The following is a 20,772-nucleotide window of genomic DNA, read 5'->3' on the forward strand; positions in this document are numbered from 1 at the left end:
GAGACAAATCCTGCTCAGCTGCAGTTACATATTTTGTATAACACCAGAAATGTCTTTATGGAAAATTTTGTCTTAACCACCCTCTTTTTTAGGAAGGACCATTGCAGCATCTGATGCACAGACTCAGATGTGAACAATCCAAATTGTTTATGACAAGTTATCACATCACTTACATACCTTCACAAGTTTTTTTTTTCTAACTTTCTCATTTGCCCATACAATTTTCCCACCCACCTTTACATGCCAACAGAGCATTCCACAAACACTCTTCAACCGTTCATGCGGGCACTTATCCAAGCGGAGCTGTGAGTCATACTTTTTTCTTCTAGAGGTGTCCTTGGTTCTCATGCTGTTTATCTTGTTCTACAGCTGCTGCTCTGTACAGTCCTTCTTGTATTCCCACAGACCATAATGCTTCAAATTGCCCATGTTTATCAGCTCATTCTCAGCTCTCATTTCTGATTACCTGTCCCTGCGGACTAGCTCAGCTTTCTGGGTTGACATATAAAATGATAGGTGTGAGTATCAAAACAAGTAATTCACAATTACTGTGAATAAATTCACTGTAAATAGGAGACCACTAAAAATACCAAAAAGTGACCACCTGGAAATGGAGTCTGGGAAAATATCTTAGCATAATATAAACTCGAGCTGGATGCCAGTGGCCATGAAGGCTGGACTCTAGATAAGGTTAATTCTGTGATTAAAAACATCTGATTCCCTGGACTGGCTCTTACCCATCCTTCTTGGAAAAGGACAGCAACTAACATGGAAGTGTTAGCCAAGTTCTGGATGCAGCTTTTGTAAAATCTCTTGGAGAGCTGCTGCTGTTCATCCTCTCCATGCACTGAAGGGGAAGTACCTTGAGATGATCATGTATCCATCTTCACAACTGCTGTTTCAAACTCAGTGCCATGAACTGGCACTTCCTAAAGTTCAGGTGGGATGAGCGGATGATGACTGCGTTGAAATGACATTGGGCAATTGTGATTAGACAGTAAAGATACAAAGATGAAAAAGTAGCTAACCCAGATAACCTGCAATTTCTTGGAGAAATGCAGTTGTGTACATGTTTGGATTTTTGGGCTAGCAGTTGGAAAGCAGTCAGCTCAATGGAAAACCATACGGATAAACTATTTTCTTTATTGTATCCCTCAAGGTCTAAAATTTGAAAGAGGAAGGCTTTATGGATAGTATTTTCATAGATAGTATATGTATATACTAATATACATACTATGCTATATATACTATAGATAATATAGATAATATAATAGTATGCAGGTTGTTTTGTTTGTTTGTTTTCAAGTGAAATATTTAGGAAAGCCACTGAACTTCAGAGTGCATCTCTCTCCAGTCATCTCCTATTTAGGACAGGCTAGCCAAAACTGGATACCTGAATGTATACTTATGCTTGCTAACAAGGGTTTGGAAAAGAATTCCAGGGGTAAAAAAACACAAAGAATTCCTGATTGATTTTAAGAACTAATGTCATATGAACATACTGCTTCCTTTTTGTTATCAATGGCTAATGCCTATTCCCTCTGTGAACAGGATCATTGGTGGAGTGTGTTGGATTGTGTTAAAGTGGGATAAGAGAATTTCATCATCGAAGTAGTCATGAATGAGGGTTTATCTGTGAAGCAAAGGTGGCATGAGCATACACCAGAGCATTTTAGAGAGTTAACCTCAGGGTCTGATAATATGCATCGCACTAAAATGCTGTTGGGTTTCAGCAGTCAAGTAGGGATAGATAGAAAAAAACAAACAAACAAACAAAAAACATTTAGCTAATCACAATTACACCCAGCTAATGGAGAGCAGTTGTTTTTCCCCCCTTCCCTATCATCCCGGTCGATTCAAATTGATCCTAATTCTGCTGAGCGAGAGCAGTCCTTCAAAGTTTATTCTGGTGTCAATTTTTATAGTTTCCCCACTGATCAATAGAATACATAATCATTAAGGCAAAGTTTGTGAAAGCTAATCCTTCAATAGGAGTTTTATGAATGGCTTGGAGTCATGGCTCTAACCATTTGGATGTAAGTGGAACCTTTAATCAGGTGAGTGACAGGAGACAGTCAATAGGATTTGCTGAGACTGGGTTCTGATTTTCGATACAGCTATGCAGAGTGAGCAGGAGAAAGGGGAGTGGGGATGGCCGGAGGAACAGACATAGGCTAAAATGGAAGTTTCTCCTCTTTTATTATTTATAAAATGTGTTTCCAGTATTTTTTAAAAACACTTTGCACTTGAGTATCATTTTTCACCTAGAGAGCTAAATTGTCTTTTGGGACATTCGCTGATGAAACACTACGTCATCTTTTTGTGAAGGTGAATAACAATTAGTGCTGCTTTATGCTGGTGAGAGCTTATTGCATCAAGTTTATTCAAGTGCAGCAGGTCTGCAGCAAGCCAGAAAGGTGGGAGAATGCAGAAACTGATGAGGTCTTTAGATGTCACAGAGCAGGTCTGGCAGAGAAATAGAAAACCTTGCCTTGTTTTGGTTTTGCCTATTAGACGTGTGGGGGGTGGTGTATATTTGTTTTCTTCCTTTTTTCTGGCACATCTTTATCTCCTGAACTTGCAAGGGAGAGATCATCTGAACTGTATATACTGAGAGAAAAAATGATGAGTTATTTCAAATAGGGAACTGGAAAGTCAGAAGACAACAGAGAAGATTATCTGTTTTACAGAACTCGTCACTGCTGTCACTGACCAATATTCACTTGGTGGTAACATCAGCATCTTTCTTTTTCTCCTTTTCTGCCATTTCAAATGAAGTGAGAAAAGCAAACACAACAGCAAGACTCTAGCAGCAAGAAGAACTTTTGCCTGGCCAAATAACTTCGTCTAAAAGATCAGCCACAGAATGCTAGGAGGAGAAGAAAACAGACAAGGAAGAATTGTCCTTCCATTCAGCATAGTGAGAAGTAAAGGGCAAGGTTTTGATGTTAGTTCAAAGACTTCCTTGGCAGTGAGGTGTTCTGAATGTTCAGAACCAAGCTCTTTCAGACTGAAGAGCACTTTAAGACCGAAAACCAAAGCTGCCTAAGAACAAGGCTGGTGTTTTCATTTGTGCTTTCCAAGAACAAAATAGCACAGGTGAATAATGTAAGTAGTGGCCAGTAATTTCCTTTATGATTGAAAGACTGGGAGTTTGCAAAGAATTTTTAATCATAAATAAAGGTTCAGTGAGTTGCCTGCTACAGCTCCATTGACTTCTTGCTTTGCTTTAGCTGAAGTGTCTAAATCTAGGGGCTCAAAACTGTGGCTGCTCCTTTTAAAGATTTAATAAGTATTTTTGAAGCAGATTCTCAATTGGGTGATTCTACAAAGTTGTCTTGAGTTTCTTCAGCCGAGATCCTGGTGCTACATCTGCAATTAGGTTAATGCAGGAGGTTTGGAGGGGTTATGTCATGGCTCTCTGTACATTAAGCTCAGTGCATGTCATGCTCCTGATCTTCTGATGTTGCTGCATTGGGAGGTTGGTAGAAAGAGGATATTTTTTTTTTTAGCAGAGTTTATTCTCTTTATTTATTGATATTTCATAGTCTCTGGAGTATTTTATCATCTTGGGTGAATAGGAGTGTTAGCAGTTGCATGACAAGTGTTAGAAAAGTTCTGCTTATGGCAATGTCTTCAAAATTCAGAAAAGACAGACTTTTGGAGATATACACAACCACATACTAAGAGGTGATCTCGGAATAGATCATGCCACAGTAATATGGATCCAAGTGTCATATGTGGAGGTGCGGTCCCAGTGCAGACAGGATTCTGAAGGCTGGGAGTGGGGCAGCACTTCCATTCCTACAGTAGGGTCCCAAAGGGCTATGTGCAATGAATGAGTCCCTTTGACCCATCCTGCCTGATAACTGTTAGCAGCTTCACACTTGAGTCTACGCCTGACTCCATTGCGAAGGGATTGTTTGTCATCATTTTCTGTGTAAAGCTCACAAGCCTGAATCTCTTCTGAGTGACAAAGAAAAAGATGGTAGGGCAGCTCCAAACTTGGCAATGATTGCTGAGATGCTTATCACAGCTTTTGTTCTGACAAGTGTTAACCTTTGATCTGGTAAGTAGGAACTTTACCCTGTAGAGACAAGGGAAGAAGAAGAGCAGGTTGATAAATAGGGGAAGACTTGGAAAGATCCGTGGTTCAGATTCAGTAAGAAGAGATTGGAGAAAAGAGTAGTAAGTCTGTGGGGCTGAAGAAAAGAGAAGCAAGTGATCTTGAGGGTTGCAAGAGTGTTCCAGCTTTTGTTCCTCTCCATTCCCTTCCCCATTTTCTCCTGAGTACACTGATCTTTGCTGGGGCAGTTGTTTTGGGGACACTGAAAAGGCGTTAGGCAGGAGGAGGAGGTGTCCTACTTGGGGCTGCCCTCTGACACCTTAACCATCAAACTGTGCAGTCAGCACTCACATCTGTCATGTGAAAAGCTGGAGAAATTTCTCCAGAGTGGACAGTGGTTGTGGTTAGGTGTTTGGGAAGTTCGCTGGACCTTGGCTTCACATAACCTCGAACACAGCCTTTTTGTCATGGGGCTCGTGGAGCCTGCGTGAGTCAAAAAGCCTCCTGGAGCTTATGCTGGCAGCACACAGCCACAAAGGACAGGTGACTCCTGAAGTGATGGTTCTTTCATTGTGAATCTTAGCTTAGCCTGAAGCTTTCCTTCTTTTGTTGCCACTGCTTTTCATCTTCTTGCAAATTAATGCTGACCCAGTAGTTTTCCTGGTGCACCAAAGGCCTCATTTCCTGATGAGCCCTTCCATGGGCTGACGGTGCTGTTTGCAGGTGCTGCTGTTTGCTTCTCCATGAGTGATGACCCTGTTCCTAGTCCTACACCACAACCCTCCCCCTCGCCTTTCACAATGGTAAATATTTTAGTACTCGTTGAAATCAATTGAGCCTCATCAATTGGAAATAGAGTGTAAATCACCGGGACTTTTGCATTCACCCCAGAAATCAATTTTCACACATTAGGGCTATTAGCTTATTGAGAACTGTGTGATAAATGGCTGCGGGCCATCATGGAGCCACACCTGCCAGCTGTACATTTTGCATCTCAAATAGGCTCAGAAGCAGGGGGATGCCAAAAGAAGGAAGCTCTCAGGTGGGAGAAGAAGTGCAGGGTTGGAGACATGAGGACCGTGCAGCCAGACAGTTTGTGCCTGGGGATCAATAACAGTTCCAGAGCACTAACTCATCCTCACAGGGGCTGGAGACAGGAGGCGGCTCCAAGCCAACTTGTGGTTAGGCATCAAGGTTTATTTTTCTCTCTCAAAGATGAACATATTTTGGGAAGGAAGGGTGAAATGTAGATGATGAACATTTAATAAAATTAATGCAGTACTTCAAAAAGGAAGCTTTTACAGGAGTAAAGATATTTCTTTCAAACAAAAGCAGGAGATGGGGTGTAGAGACGACTTCTCCTCATGCGATCCCAGTGCTCTGGGTAATGTGGATGGTTTATTGCTATCTGTGATACAGAGAGGATAGGTGGAGTTCCACTCAGTAATTCTATACCCTATACCTGTGGTGGGACATGGCTGCTTATCAGCTTTTTGTTGAATGTTGCTTGGAGGTGATGGATCTAAAGGCCTGGCTGGTGGAAGCATACAATGCCCAGCAGTTTCTCCTGTGGCTGACTAGAAGACATTGGTCTCTGTTTCCAAGACAGGACATAATCCATTCTTCTCAGTTACTACTGTCAATCAAAAATGTAGGTGGCTCCAAGGATTTGCAGGCCACCACCAGTGGTGTGGTTTGTGCTTGCTTGCCTTGTAATTTGGCTTTTCTGCACACAGAAGCCACTCCTGAAGGTAAGGAAGTCATGTATAGGTGGGACAGTCCCTTTGGCCAAAGATCTATTCTCATCCCTTTACTTCTATGTAAAAATGTGTGTCAGGAATGTATTTCCTAATGTTGGATATTTCTTTTCACAAGAGGAAAACAGAAAAATGAGAAACCTGGAACAGTAGATCACCAGGTAGACTGTGCAATGCAAATAGCAATTGATTTTCTTGCTGTGAAGCAAATAGTGTGCACATATACCACCGTTGTTGTAGCAATGAAAACCAGAGCTACTTTCAGCCTCTCTCATCAGAGGTTCTTTCTCGAGAAAATTGATGTGGGCATAGAGGCAGAGCTCTTACTGGGAGCCCTGACTCGCTTCCAGAGAGCAGTTCCAGCAGTTCCAGCTAGCTGGGAGCAGGAAGCAGTGGCCCAGTCCCCAAGGAGTGCCAGCGTGGTTTGGCAGCCTGTGCAGCAGCAGACAGCTGGCTTTAAAATGTTCACACCTCAAAGCTCCTGTGCTTCATTCAGCCACACTTCTGGAACATTTTCCAGTTGCTCCATCCAAAATGTTCCCTTTCCTCTTTCTTACAAGTCTCATATCTAGCAACATACCCCACGCTGCTTGGACCTGTTGGTTAATGTATTCTCAGTATCTGGAGTTTCAGTCTGGCCGGCTGCGATCATGACTCTGGGCAGAGGCTGCATTACTTCCCTGACAGTCCTGGGCTCTCACCCTTAGCTAATTACTTTGATCCTTTACACTTTGTAAAAATTCTTACAACACAAAATAAGTCCCCTCTGGCTTTAACCTTGCGACCTAACCGGCCCTTGTAAAAGGGAGGGAGAAAACACAGTCATGCACGCACAAGCACACACGCACACACACTTGCGCACATGCCTATATACACATCCCCACAAACTGCCTAAAGCCTGTTCCTTTAATAGTTTCCTCCCAGGACTCCCACAAAAAGGCAAATAAAACTCCTTTTACAAGATAGCAGGGCAGCATGAAGGATCAACTTCACCAACAACAAGTTCTTTCTTCAGTTCATTTGTTTTTAACATACTTTTCCTCTAGATTTGATCCTCTAAGTGCCTCTCCCTCCTCTTCCCTTCCCTTTTGAGCCTTCTGTCATTGTTCCCTTTGCCTGCCCTGCTGCCAGCAAGCAGTTTATTTTGTCAGGCTCTGCTTGTTCACGGGGAATAGCATATGTATGAACACATACTTTTAAGTTCTTCCATGACTAAGGGATGTTTTGTCTTTATTCTTCACAGGAGCCAGCTAACAAAAGAAATCCAGAGATGAGCAAAAAGTGTTGTGTTTATGAAGAGCAACTGAACAGGCCAGACATCTTCAGCCTGCAAAGTAGCTGAGGAGGGATACAGAAGAGGTCTGTAAAATCATGAGTGGCCTGGAAAAAATGAGTTGATTGCTGCTCTTACCTGTTTCCAGAAAAAGCACTTTCAAAAGAAATCAAAGGTAACAGTTCTTCACTTACTGTGTATATTCCTTTCTCCTATAACCACGTCTGGGAAAACTGAATGGTAACTTGGTGAACAGCATGAGGAAGGTTTCTATATGGTTTAGATTATGCATGGGGAAACAAATTTGTATCTTTCTTTCCTTACTGGCTGACCAGCATTTATGAAACTTATAGACACTTAATAATCTCAGAACTTCTTTCTCTCTGACATACTAGGATAAGAATGTTCAACGTTGCCTAAAGTTACTGCAAACCAGAAGGTAGTGACAGATGCATACACATCATGATTCACAAGCCTTTGCTTCTTTAGGAAAACACTGAAAAAAAATAAAAACCTTCATTTGCCAATAAAACCCACATTTGGATCCCTTCACCATTTCCTCATTTAAGCTAAAACCAAACTGTTTGAAAGTCTTTTCATTTATTTCTCCTTTCTATCCAGTGTTTTCTGTTTCCCATGCCTGAACTAGAACAGATAAAGAAAGGAAGGAGTCTGTACCGCAGCCTAAATTATTAGAGAACAAAGAAAATCAGGTCACATTTAAGAAGTCCTACTAAGCAGGAAAAAAAAAATGGAGATCAAGCATGGATTTTTTGAGAGATCTGTCTTTAGAAGACCAAGGCTAAGTTTATCCTGTAAAATCAAGTGGAGGAGGGATTCAAAACTGGGTCTCCTGGTGCCATTTAGTGCTCAGCTATTGCTGCTCAGCTCTGGGGTGGATTTTTTTCTATTTCTTATTCTTTATTCTCCTTGGACAAGGATTAAACGTTCACACGGTTCTGTTCACTGGCTGTCTTTCATATGCCTTTTTTCTACTTCTGCTATTGCTGAGTTGGAACCCCTAGCCATGTAGGGTTTCACAGAAATTATGGTGCAAGATTACCATGTCCATGGATACTAGAATCAGTCAGCAAACCATGATCAAGCCAATGCCTAGCCAGGCAATCAGGGAATCTAAGAGCACAAAACACTAAAGGGTGGATAGCATAGCTTTCTGAACCCCTCTCCAATACACTCCTAGAATCATTTCTGGTTGTCGAGGTCTTTGGGTTCCCCTAAGGTGGGCTATGAAATTGCACTGGTATTGACATGAAGTTCCCCCAGTAGCACCAGAGCAGTCTACTTGCTAGCATGGTGGAAAATGGGAGCCATTTCCACCCTTCCAGTTACAAAGGTTTCTTTTGGTTTCCCACCTGAATTTCCCATGCATCTGTTGTCTTTGCACCCCTCGATGTGGGACACAGGACAGGCACAGTTCATGTCTGTGGAAGTCGGTTTAGCAGATAGTGGCATAATCAGGGAATGCATGTGCTTGAAGCAAAGGTGAATTTTGCTGATTTATTTGGCATCAAGTTTTTAGAATCAAAACTATGATTGAGTCTACTGACTACAAAGAATGAAGGGGAAATCTTGGTAGGATTTTCATGCATGCCTTTCTTTCCCTTTGAAGAGGACAGTTGGTTAGACAGGGGGCTCTTTAAGCCAAGTTCTCAGTTTTGTGTGCAGCACCTAGCACAAGATTGTACTTCCTGCTTTCTTGGGATTCTTTGGGATTCTTGCCTTATATTTTGGAAACACTCAGAAAATGAACAATTTATGTAATATAAATACCAAGAAGAACCTTACCATAGCCCCTTCCCCTGTGAAAGATCCTTTGTGGTTTCTCTCATACCCTCAAGGCTTGTGAGCGTGATTTTATCCCATGCCAAGTGACACTTGAATTTCCCAGTGCTGAGGTTTTTCTTCATTTTTGTCTAGGTCAACTTCCCACATGCGTGAGTCTGAGTGGAGCCATTTCAAGGCTTGGTCTCCATAGGGTGTTAACCATGCCAAAGCTCTGAGCACATCCAAATTCTAGTACAGGGCTCAGAGATGGCCTCTCTTTCCCTGAGATGCCTGCTTCTGCTAAATACTGGGGCAGCTCTCAAAAATACTGAAGGAACAAAGCATGCAAGGCAGTAAAATGAGGCAATTAAACCTATAAAACCAGGGTTTACAAGGAAATTTATAGTGTCAGAGGCTTTTTATAGCTTTTTTAGATTAGCTTAAATAAAAAAAAAAGAGAGAGAGAGAGAGAGAGAGAGAGAAGGAGAAAGGGGAAGAGAAAGAGAGAAAAAGAGAGAGAAAGGACCTGAAACTTGAGGAGACTTAAAAGTTCAGAGAAAGGCTTTTAGGATGCACAGAGGGGTAATAACTAGAGGCACATTTTCCATTTGACTGTCTTTTCAAATTGAAATTAAAGGATGAGAAAATAAAGCATACACAAAACAACTGGCAGCTTTCATTGCTCTCACTTCCTCCTACTCCTATTTGATCTTCCTATTGCTATTCTTCTGTTTTCTGGCCAGGTGAAAATGTCTTGTCACCTGGACACAGGAACTAATGTAAAAGAATGAGCTCAGGTATTTTGCTGTTGCTTTTTTTTCCCCCCTTTCTGTTAGGCCAGAGCTTGCATGGTTGTAAAGTTCCTTGTGTGCCTTGCAGCTCCAGGAGCTCGTGTTCAAGAAGTGAAACAGAGCCAGCACCCGATTAAGGCAGATTCGGTCAGGTAAGACAATAGACCCTGTGTTTTAAAGGCTATGCCACATTTCACAGTTCCTCCTGCTTCCTTTCCAACTGCACGTGTACCATGTATTCACATTAGGCAAGTCAGCTTGAGTGCCTTGTCTATGTGGAACTAAGGGAAAGAGGTGATTCAGATCTTTCAAACCCTGCATCCTTCTCTGTGAAAGCATCTCCTTTATTCAGTCTGAATTCCCTTACTAGAAGTAGAACATTGCTTTTAAAATGGTGTTTTTCCTTTCATCTCTCACAGAATCACAGAGTAGCTGAGGTTGGAAAGAACTGCTGGAAATCTTCCAGTCCAGCACACTGCTCCAAGCAGGCTCAGCTACACTAGTCTGCTCAGAAATTACTAGTAGAGACTGAGGGGAAGAAGGAGTCCCCTGGTCTTTTCTGTGCTTCTTTTTCACCACATCTCCTGCTTGTTTACCAGTGGGCCCACATCTGCTTTTTATCTTTCTGGCATCATGTTGTCTTACAACAATTTGGGTCTCTTTTAAAATGATCTGTTGTGTTTTTGTGATTTGAGTTGTTGGTATTCTGCATCAGATCATGCAGAACGGTAGGAGTTAAAGAGTTCATGTTCTGGTTCCATGTTACCGCCTTTTGGGGCATTTTGGGTTCCCAGAGTTGAGGGGAGGGGCAGCATCCCCAGAGGACTTAATGCTAAGAGAAAGCAAGGTGGGACTCCTGATAATCTGAATATCTGTGGAGCACACTTATAGGTAGAAGTTGATGAATTCCTTTTTCCAAAGGATATAGATGACAAAATTATTTTAAGCAGAAAATTACTTGTGAACTAATTTTAATTTCAGCACAGTTCTACACTGGATATGGCCACTAGCTGAGTAATGTAGGTTTCTTCAAGGACGGTCCTTTTTTTTTCAGGTGTTACCTTTCATTACTGACAGTTTCCATTGAGGTATCACATAACCCTTCCTGTTTCTTTGCTCACTTGTTGTCTAAGCAACAATAGTTCCAGCTGAGGAAAGGTTGCTTTTCTATTCAAGTTTTCAGGACATTTGTGTTAAAACTGGTGAAATATGTAGCATTTCATCAGCATCTTTACAAACACTCCAGAGCAGGCAGCATTTTGGGGTAGCAGTTTGAGATGCTCTGGTTTATATATATGCGGAATGGCAGGACTGGGTATTGGTTTTAGGGGGGGCTCAATGGCAGCTCTTCTGCGCTTGAAACAGTAGGGCCCTTTTTTAACCACACACCCTGCTTCTTTTTTTTTCCCTTAAGACAGCTGAAGAAACTGGAGTTGAAAAGTTGGTCAGGATATCAACACACCTTTAAAGCCCCTGCTCTCAGTTGCCAATGGCCAGGAGATACCAAGAGATAAAATAAGCTGCAATACTGGGATCAGTTGGGATACCTCATAGAGAAGAGAAGGTAAAAGACAAATGGGAGAGGTAAAACTTAAATGAATGTGTTTGTGTGACAGGAAAAGGTGAAGTGAAGGCAGATTAAGAAAATGTAGATCTGATGCAAGCAAATGCATCTCCAAGGAGTCATTCTGGCCAACTTGTGAAATATATGAGCAGTCCTGAATTGATCATGCATACAACGTCCCATCTGAAAGAAGGTGAAGAGAGTAACACAATGAGACAAAACTACCTGTTTCTGATCATGCTTATATTGGGGAAGTTATATTCATTGGAGTCATTAAGAATTTGCGATGAGGTTATGATTGAGTCCAACATTTTGAAGCTTAGCTTTAGCTTTTAAAGTCTGCAAATGTGTGCTGTTGCAGTCACATGATAAATAGTTCTGAAATTTCTGAAATGGGAGTATAGAAAGCTATTAAAAATGTGGTTTTGTCTCTATGTCTAGTATGGTACATTAAAAAACACATCTCATTCTACACTTTCCCTCTCTCTCTCAATATGTATGTATGGGTGGAAATTTTAGCAGTACTCAACATTGGTCAAACTGTCCCCAGTGGAAAATATAACATTGACCTCAAGTGGTATCATATTTTAGGTCAATGATGAGTGATTTTTAAAATACTACCCTTACATATATATTTAAAGAGGAATCATTGTAGCGAGACTAAGTTCCCCAGTGCTAAAGTTCTGTTTGAGAAATGGTGATGAGAGGGAGAGAAAGTGATGTAGAACTCACCATTTCATCTGTCCCAGACAGTGCTGATCTGGCTTTTCTATTGTGATTTCCCACCAGGGATTTTTTTGCAGTCAAATAGGAAAGAGAGCCCTCAAGAACAATTTTATATCTTTCATGTTGTTGAATGCACAAGGAAACAAATAGCTGCAAAAGCATCAGGCTCTCTAAAAAAACAAAAAATAACAACAACAAAAAAAAACCCACAATCCTCCATATTTGCTAGTTGCTAAAGACAACTTTTGGTAAGCACTGAAGTCAAACAAACAACGTTTATGAGTGCGAAAAGCTATCTGCTGTCTCTAATCTTATAGATTGTTCTGTTCTCTGATACATCAGTATTTTAAATAACATCTAATGGGCCAGAACGTTCAAAGCAATCAATGCTGTTCAACCTCTACAGCCATCAGCTGCAGGTGTATGCTATCCTAGCACAGTAGGCTTGGAGCCAGAGCCTTGGCTTGTTTAAATCAATGTCAGTAGTTTACAGCAGGCTGGCAACATGGCCCTGTGCCCTTCTAAGAGAAGAGAAAATTCTTGGCCAGCAGAGGTCTTGGTTTGTTCCCAGTCTTCGCTGCAGGCTCATGGTGGTCAGGACAGTATATGGATGGCCCAAGAGCCTCATGGGCTGCCTCTGCCTCTCTCTATTTTTTTTGCTTCAAATATTATATCAAATATCTTTAAAAAGCACAATTTGAATGATGGACTTTATGATTCTGTCTCTGGAGTTCTGATGATTCAAGCTTGGTTCTTGTGGTTTATGATGTCAGCAGAATCCATCGATGGAGTCATAGCCCCATAATTCACCATTATACAGTTATTTATTCTGTGCAATAAGTGGCTGCAGTTTAATCACCGGAGTAAATTGCTGCAGCATCTTTGTGGAAACTCTAATGTTACTGTAGCAGAATCTACGGCAACAGTGGCTCAGTGGTGGCGGCTGATGCAGACAGGGCCAGTAACACTGCAGTGACACTGCCAGCCCTGTGCACCCAGTGAGAGAGAAAGGGATACCAACCCAAGGAAGTGAGAACCAGAGATCCATCCACCTAAATCCATTAGCTGTTGTACAGGAGCACACACTGGGCATTGTCCAGAGTCTCTGTGAATTTAAGAGGTAGATCTGAACTTTACCCACCTTTACGGAAATGTGGCAATGATCTCAAGCAAAAGGATTTGTTTTCAGGTATGGACACCGGTGGATGCTTAAAGCAAATGGTTCTGCACCTCATACAGCTGAAGTTTGACTTTGATTAAACAATGGGAAAGACAGGCAGATGGTGTGTTTCAGCTAACAGTCTCAGCTCTTCTCACCAGGTGCCTCCTCGTATCTCCATTTTAGTGCTGCTGGGCCACAGTCTTCCTTAAGTTGCAAATAAAACACTTCTTTCTTTTTGCCAAAATACAATTTGCTAAACTCTTTAGTGTCAATCCAAGTTGTTTAATAGTGATATAACACTGTATTTTTTTTAATGATTACTATTATTTTTTTATGATGATTATTATTATTCATGTTTTCTGATAAGGAAGGAGAGAGGGTAGGAAGAAAGGCAGGAAAGAAAGGAAGGAAAGGAAGGAAAGGAAAAAAAAGGAAGGAAAGGAAGGAAGGTTAGTATTTTCATCTCTCTACCTACCCCTGCTCCTTTACTCATCCTCGCTTTATATTTTCATTCATTTTATCTCTGAGAAAGAAACAATGAGGAAAAGTATTCTCTGTTCATCCCCTTTCAATAGCTCACATATGCTAGGAGTGCTCAGTTCTTCTCATTTCCCACCTAAGCAGCTCTGAAGAAGTATTGCATCACGTGGTGTCAATGCCCTGACTGTCTGCTGCTCATGGTAAATGTCATTTTACAATATATTTTTTTCTTTTTCTTTTTAACTTGGAGTTTATTATATTCTACAAGGATCCATTGTTTTAAAGCACACAGCCAACATGTGTTTCTCGAGATATCGCTTTCCTTTTAAACAAGTAGCAGTTGAGTTTCAGTTGTCAGACTTGGCTGTCTCAGGCTTCATACAGTTATTCTGTTCTGGTAACCTGATATGGCACAACAGGGTAAGAACAGAAAGAAAGGCCTGAATTTATGGTGGGTTTCAGTTCTAACCATGTAGTTGCTTAGACTTTGTCTTTATCATGAATTATTTTTAATGACAGTTTAAGAGTAAAGACTTGAAAAGCAAATCTTACCTTTCGTGTCACTGACAGCTTTTCATAACTTAGACCTTTTTATGGCTTAGCTTTGCATTATGGGTATTATGCAAATAAAGAGCTAAAGTGAAGGGCTGTACAGTAGCAGAGTAGATCCTCTTCCTTCCTAGCACATGGTACATCTTTACAGGAGGGATTCCAGAAGTGAACTTAAGCAGAGAGCAGGTTTTCAATTTGTGAGTTCCTAAAAGCTGTCAAGGGAGGCCCTTATAAGACACTTATTTTGGTCTCCTTTCACAAGGGTCTTGTAGATTCTCCAGAAACCTCCTTTCTCCTTGTGTGCCAAAGGGTGAGAAACACAAACACTGTTGGCCAAAGCTCTCATGGACATCAACATAGGCAGAATGTCACTGCTTCCCTCCACCTGCATTTAGAGGGAGCTCAGTCAGTGGGATTGTGGTCTCAGATTGGTCTTTGCATTGGGATTCATGCTGTTGGTGCAGTCAACAGAGAAAATGGAGCAGTCAGCCCTCTTCAGAAGAGCCCAAGGCTGTGCATTAGGAATGCCACTCATCACTGGTCTCCACTTGGACACTGAGCCATTGACCACAGCTGTCTGAGGTGGAGTGAGGGTGGTGGAGTTGCTCTGGGTGGTGGAGTTGCTCTTTATGTGAGAGAGCAGCTAGAATGTATTGAACTCCACCTGGGGGAGAGTGACGTAGCAGTGGAGAGCTTGTGGGTGAGAATCAGGGGGCAGGCTGGTAAGGGTGACTTTGCTGTGGGTGTGTACTACAGGCCCCCTGATCAGGAAAAGGTTGATGAGGCCTTCCATAATCAACTGGGAGTAGTGTCATAATCCCAGGCACTGGTGCTTATGGGGAACTTCAATTATCCAGGTATTTGCTTTGATGGGCAACATGGCTAGGCACACGCATCCAGGCGGTTCTTGCAATGTGTTGAAGACAACTTTCTGATGCAGGTGGTGGAGGAACCGATGAGGGGAGGGGTGTTACTGGACCTTATTCTCACTAACAAGGAAGAACTTGTTAAGGAAGTAAAGGTTGGGGTGCAGCTTGGGTTGTAGTGACCATGAGATGGTGGAGTTCAAGATCTTGAGTGGAAGAAGCAAAGCAAACGGTAGGATTGGTACCCTGGACTTTAAAAAATCCAACTTTGATCTCTTCTGGGACCTACTTGGAGCTATCCCGTGGGCTAGGGTGTTAGAAGGTAAGGGGGCCTGTGAGAGCTGGTCAGCATTTAAACAGCTCTTCTTCCAAGCTCAGGATCAGTGCGTCCCTGTGAACAAGAAATCAGGAAAGGGTGGCAGGAGAGATGGATGAGTAAGGAGCTCATGCACAAACTCAAAGAGAAGAAGGTCCATGAAATGCGGAAAAGGAGTCTGACCACTTGGAAAGAATAAATGTTGTCAGGGCCTGCAGGGATGTGACGAGGAAGGCTAAAGCCCACCTGGAACTGAATCTGGCAAAAGTGATAAAGGACAATAAGAAAGGCTTTCTAAAGTATGTTAACAGTAAAAGGAAGACTAGGGAGAATGTGGGTCCCCTACTAAGTGAGGGGGGTGTTCTGGTAATGCAGGATGCTGAGAAGGCAGAGATACTGAATGCCTTCTTTGATTCTGTCTTTGGTGAAAAAGCTCTCCCTCAGGAATCCCGGACCCTGGAGGTTAGAGAGAGGCTCTGGGGAACAGAGAACTTCCCTTCAGTCAGGGAAGAGGTAGTCTGTGAGTGCCTAGGCAACATCAGTGTTCATAAATCCATGGGACCCAATGGGGTGCATCCACAAGTGCAGAGGAAGCTTGCAGAGGTGATTGCTGAAATGCTCTCTATCATCTTTGAGAGGTCTTGGAGAAGGGGGGAGGTGCCTGAAGACTGGAGGATAGTCAATGTCACTGTGGTCTTCAAATAGGGGCAAGAAGGAAGATCCAGGTAATTACAGATCAGTCAGCCTCACCTCTGTCCCTGGAGACAGGACAAGAGGAAACGGACAGAAACTGAAGCATAGGAAGTTCCGCACGAATGTGCACAAGAATTTCTTTACGGTGAGGGTGACAGAGCACTGAACAGGCTGCCCAGGGGAGTTGTGGAGTCTCCTTCTCTGGAGCCTGGATGCTGAGCTGTGTGACATGGTGTAGGGAACCTGCTCTAGAAGTGGGGTTGGACTCGATGATCTCTTGAGGTCCCTTCCAACCCCTACCATTCTGTGATTCTCTGAGTGTGACCATCCAGCCAGTTCCTTATCCAGCAAGTGGTCTATCCATCAAATCCATTTTTCTCCAACTTGGTGACCAGATGCCATGTTGGACAGTGTCAATGCTTTGCACAAATCCAGGTGGATCAAGTCCTTGTCCACCAATGATTGTACAGCCCCTGTTGATTGATACAAGGTGGCTTTCTGGCCCCCTCTAGTGACTGGCCACTTGGAGTTTTATGAGTGCCTTACAGCAAATGGAAGCAGCCATTTTCATTCCAGCACTATATTGTTTAATATTTTAAAATGTCATTCAAAATGCTAAGGTACTGAATCTGTTACCAATGCACACAACCTGCTCTGGAGCAACATGTTACCTACTGGGACTTCCTACAATCACAAAATGCTGACAGTCCATAGTGATCATAACAGGGTAGCATGTGGCTCCACTTACTGTCCCTTTGGCCCAACAGTTCATGTTCATTAGGAGAAACTAGATGGTTTTGGTGTTATGGCTACATCACCAGAGAAACAGCAATGAACTGAAGGGGGTATCAAGAAGGACCAAAGCGTGAGTCATGGCGTAAAACCTTCTATTGTGTTACAGTGAAACTGGGAGTGAGAATTTGAGTTGACACTGAAAAAGCATTTTCAAATGCCTTTTTTTCCTTCTTTTTTTTCATACTCCTGGCGCTGCAAAATGGGGAAATTTTATCCTTCTTACTGGCTCTTTGTTCTTAAGAGGCAGATATTTATCACATGCCTATTTTCTTGGGGGAGTAAGCAAGCAACTTTTGGAACAGATTTCCTACTACTTGGCTAATGGGGAACAGGGCAAATTACTTATTCCAAGAAGCTGGAGCAAGGCTGACATCCTGAGGGTAGACCTAAAAGCACCATAACACTTTTGGCTTTAGGTGCTCTGAGATCTTTTAGAAATAAGTGCCTTGATCTTTTAGTGCCCTGGTAAATCATTTATTCTGATCACCTACTTAGGAGTCTCCCTTCTCCTATCCCATCCAATGAAATGAGCTCGATATCAACTCCCTGGCTTGCATACACTTTTCACTGCTCTTAGCCCAGCAGATGAACTGCAACAACTCAGAACTTCCTAAGGGCTCCCAGGGCTGCCTGGTAACCTACTTCGGTCAGCAGCAGCCTCCATCAAATCAGAGCTAAAATCCAAATTCCTCTAACAGGGTGTCTGGAGCTGGAGCTTTTGGATGGGATTTATCCCTCTCACATTACTGCATGTCACAGACTACAGCAGGATGTGTGTTGCTGAATGCACTGAGATCACCTCTGTTTCTCCCCCCTCCCACAGTATGCCTCTCTGCTCCTCCACAATCTGTTTCAATTCTCCTTCACCTCAGCATGACCAGGGTCCCCCAGGTTACCCAGTGATTCATCTCTGTGGAATTCGGGAGTGTCACTTCTCTACTCCTACCCAGGTTGGCAAGGGGTTTATTAAAGCATCGAAGGTTAACCAGCTCCTTTTGCATATATTTAGGCTAAGAGTATTTGATGCCAAATGTTATTTTACGTGTGTATTCTGACATTGTGCTTTAGTACTGCAACCCACATTTCTCGATAAGCATGGTTTTGAGCAACTTTTCCAACTGCAGTCATATTAGAGGATCCTTGATGCACACGGGGATTGATTTCAAGTGGATGCGTGTTTGGATTGTCCTGTTTCTATTTCTGAAGCCCTCTCAAGGAAGCTTGCTTGCTCTTCTCACCCCATCGCTTCCGATGGGGCCAAGTCATTGCATTCAGAGCGCGCACAATGACACCTCCGAGAGACTTGGACTGTTCTCTTGTCTCACTTCCACGCTCTTCCAGGCTGGATGCACACCCTGGAGGTATGTGGTTTGTCTCAAGATATAAGACTTCCCTCCTCAAAAACTACATTACTTCAACAAGCCACAGTGGGCTGGCGAGAGGGAGAAGGATCCTCTGTTAGCGCAGCTTTCCTCAGAGACCTTTTCTGAGATCTCCATGCAGCTGAAAACCTACTCTTCTTCTTCTGAGCTTAAGTGCATGCACATACACACATTCTCTCCTGCAGCAATTTCACTAGTGTGTAAGTACACTGGCGCTCTTACAAAAATATTTGTCCTTTGTTGTACTTACACATACACACCGGGAAAAAATAATTCTCTTATTTGAGCACTCACAGTCACACTCCAACCAACAGCACATGCTGCTGTGCACAGTACTGCCATCAGTACACATGCATCCATGCAGGGATACAGCTACATTTATGCCCCTCACAAAGGTATTGCAGAACGAGGAGGAAGAGATGAATAAATCAGGTGTGAAGGGACCTCTTGAGAGTTAATACAACCTCCTGGTCTGAGCATGCTCAACACTGTGCTTAGAAAAGTTTGCTCAGGGCTTTGCCCAATCAGATGTTTAAAAACTCCTGCAGTCAGAGTTTTGATAATGCGATTTCTTTGTCCTTATGTCCAAGCATGATGTTTACTTCTTCAACTTATGGGTTTTATTTTGACCTTTAATTAATTTCTTTTGCTTCTCTGACACAGATGTTAGCAAAGAGCTTGTGTACGTCTTCTTGATAACATCATAGGTATTGATAGACTGCTATTAGGTGTCCCGTAGGCCTTCTGCAGGTTGGACAAACTTCCTTCAGCCTCTCTACAGGACCTGTGCTCCAGCCCCCTCCCCATCTTAGTGCCTTTCTGCTATATTTGTTCATCTTCCTTGTACTTGTTAGCCCACAACTGCACACAGACCAGATGGGGTCTGACAGTTTACAGAGGATTAATATTTTCTGATGATCTGCTGGCTGTGCTCCTATTAGTCCAGCATAGGGTACCGTTAGCTTCCATTGCTGCCAGGTACCTCTCAGCTGGGTATCCACTGGTGCTTGGCTGGAATTTAATTGATAACAAAATAGTAAAGAAGTAAACCAAACTTAGATGTTCAGAATTTGGTGAGCACTTTCCATTGTGCTAGTCCTTTTGTCATGACTTCCGTATCTCCATTCTATCTCACTGATCTTTCAGATTGTTTACAGTTCCTTTCAGACCCCAGTTAGGAGAACCCCTACATCTCAGCTCCAAGTAGAGGAAAGTCCTGAGCAGAAACACTGAAGTGTTTCAGCTAGATTTTTTCCTACATCAGATTATATTCTGTTTCTAATGGTGGTTTCATCCAACACTAATAGTGAGATTGGAACACCTACAAGGTGGGCATTAACAGATGTATCTTTGTGGTTGTCACATTCGGTGTATCTTCAAGCTGGGAGAAAATCTGGAGATCTGGAGCAGAGCACAGGTGCTGGTGTGGTGTTTCTCCTAGAGAACTTCTTTCTCATGCAGCTTTTCCTTTTTCAGATGGGGATCAATACAGTGGCTGAAAGCCTGACCACTTCTCCTTGCCAGCTCTTCATGGCTCCTTTCCTTTGTCCATGTGTCAGGGAGGTGAGCTTCCCCAGGGACTTTATATGGCTGCTGAAAGAGCTCAAAGTTTAAGACTCTCATCTGCTGTACAAAAAAAAAGAAAAAAGAAAGGACAGGAATGTGGTTGCCACAGATGACGTAAGAACAGCAAGCTAAAGTGGCTTTGATTATTTATTTATTTATCTATTTATTTATTTTAACTCTTCCCACTGCAAGGGACAGCAGTGTAGGAGTACCTGTGATAATGGTGGTTGACCAGAGGTTTGTGCAGCAGTGACCTGAGAAAATGTACAGACGTGAATCATATGTGTGTGGATATGTACTTATATAGATCTTATTTTTAGCTACCTGTGGCTCAGTTTCAGAGAGGCTCAGCTCTGGTTCCCATTACAGATTTACTCAAGTGCAAAAATTGTTGTAATGATAACAATAGAGGTCAACTGCTATTTTTAGTTATGAGTTTCCACCTATGTTTACTTTTAAGACACTGATAATTATTATTTTATTATTATTATTTTTATTTATTGGGATATCTTCAAATGAACAAGAAAGTGGGCATCTATCTGTCTGTATTTTGATGTGGAGGAGGCTGTGGATGCCCCATCCCTTCAGGCATTCAGGGCCAGGCTGGATGTGGCTCTGGGCAGCCTGTTCTGCTGATTGGCAACCCTGCACATAGCTCAGGGATGGGAACTAGATGATCTTTGAGGTCCTTTTCAGTCCAGGCCATTCTGTGATTCTTTGATCCCGGAACCAAATCTTGACTTCTGGGTGAAGCCAGAAGTGTCAGTAGCACAGTTCCTGCTTAGCTTGTTGCCTCTGACTGACAGCTTGGGTGCAGGGGGAATGGTGAAGTTGGGCCTGTATGTGTGCATAGAGCTGAGTGTACAGTGAGGGTGGTCTGTGCTTACCCTGTGTGTCAGGGTGAGTGTGCAATGAGAGGGGCTGAGTGTGCGTGTCAGTGACCCAGCAGTGTTTGTTCTGGAGCTGAGGATGAGGCAGTGCTGAGGTGTGTGTTCTCA

At 42.7% G+C, this 20,772-nt stretch overlaps 1 long non-coding RNA gene across 2 annotated transcripts; it reads left to right on the top strand.

Annotated features, from left to right (window-relative positions):
- The first annotated feature begins 6,809 nt into the window (after positions 1-6,809).
- LOC107321517 lies at positions 6,810-19,860 on the top strand. Of its 2 annotated transcripts, none has more exons than XR_004309075.1 (4): positions 6,810-7,271; positions 9,718-9,824; positions 11,087-11,236; positions 19,685-19,860. It is a non-coding gene; the product is annotated as an uncharacterized LOC107321517 (long non-coding RNA). The 2 variants fall into 2 exon arrangements; XR_004309076.1 differs by having other exon boundaries at positions 9,761-9,824.
- Positions 19,861-20,772: the final 912 nt, after the last annotated feature.

Source organism: Coturnix japonica, chromosome 15 (assembly GCF_001577835.2).
Source record: "Coturnix japonica isolate 7356 chromosome 15, Coturnix japonica 2.1, whole genome shotgun sequence".
Taxonomy (NCBI): Eukaryota; Metazoa; Chordata; class Aves; order Galliformes; family Phasianidae; genus Coturnix; species Coturnix japonica.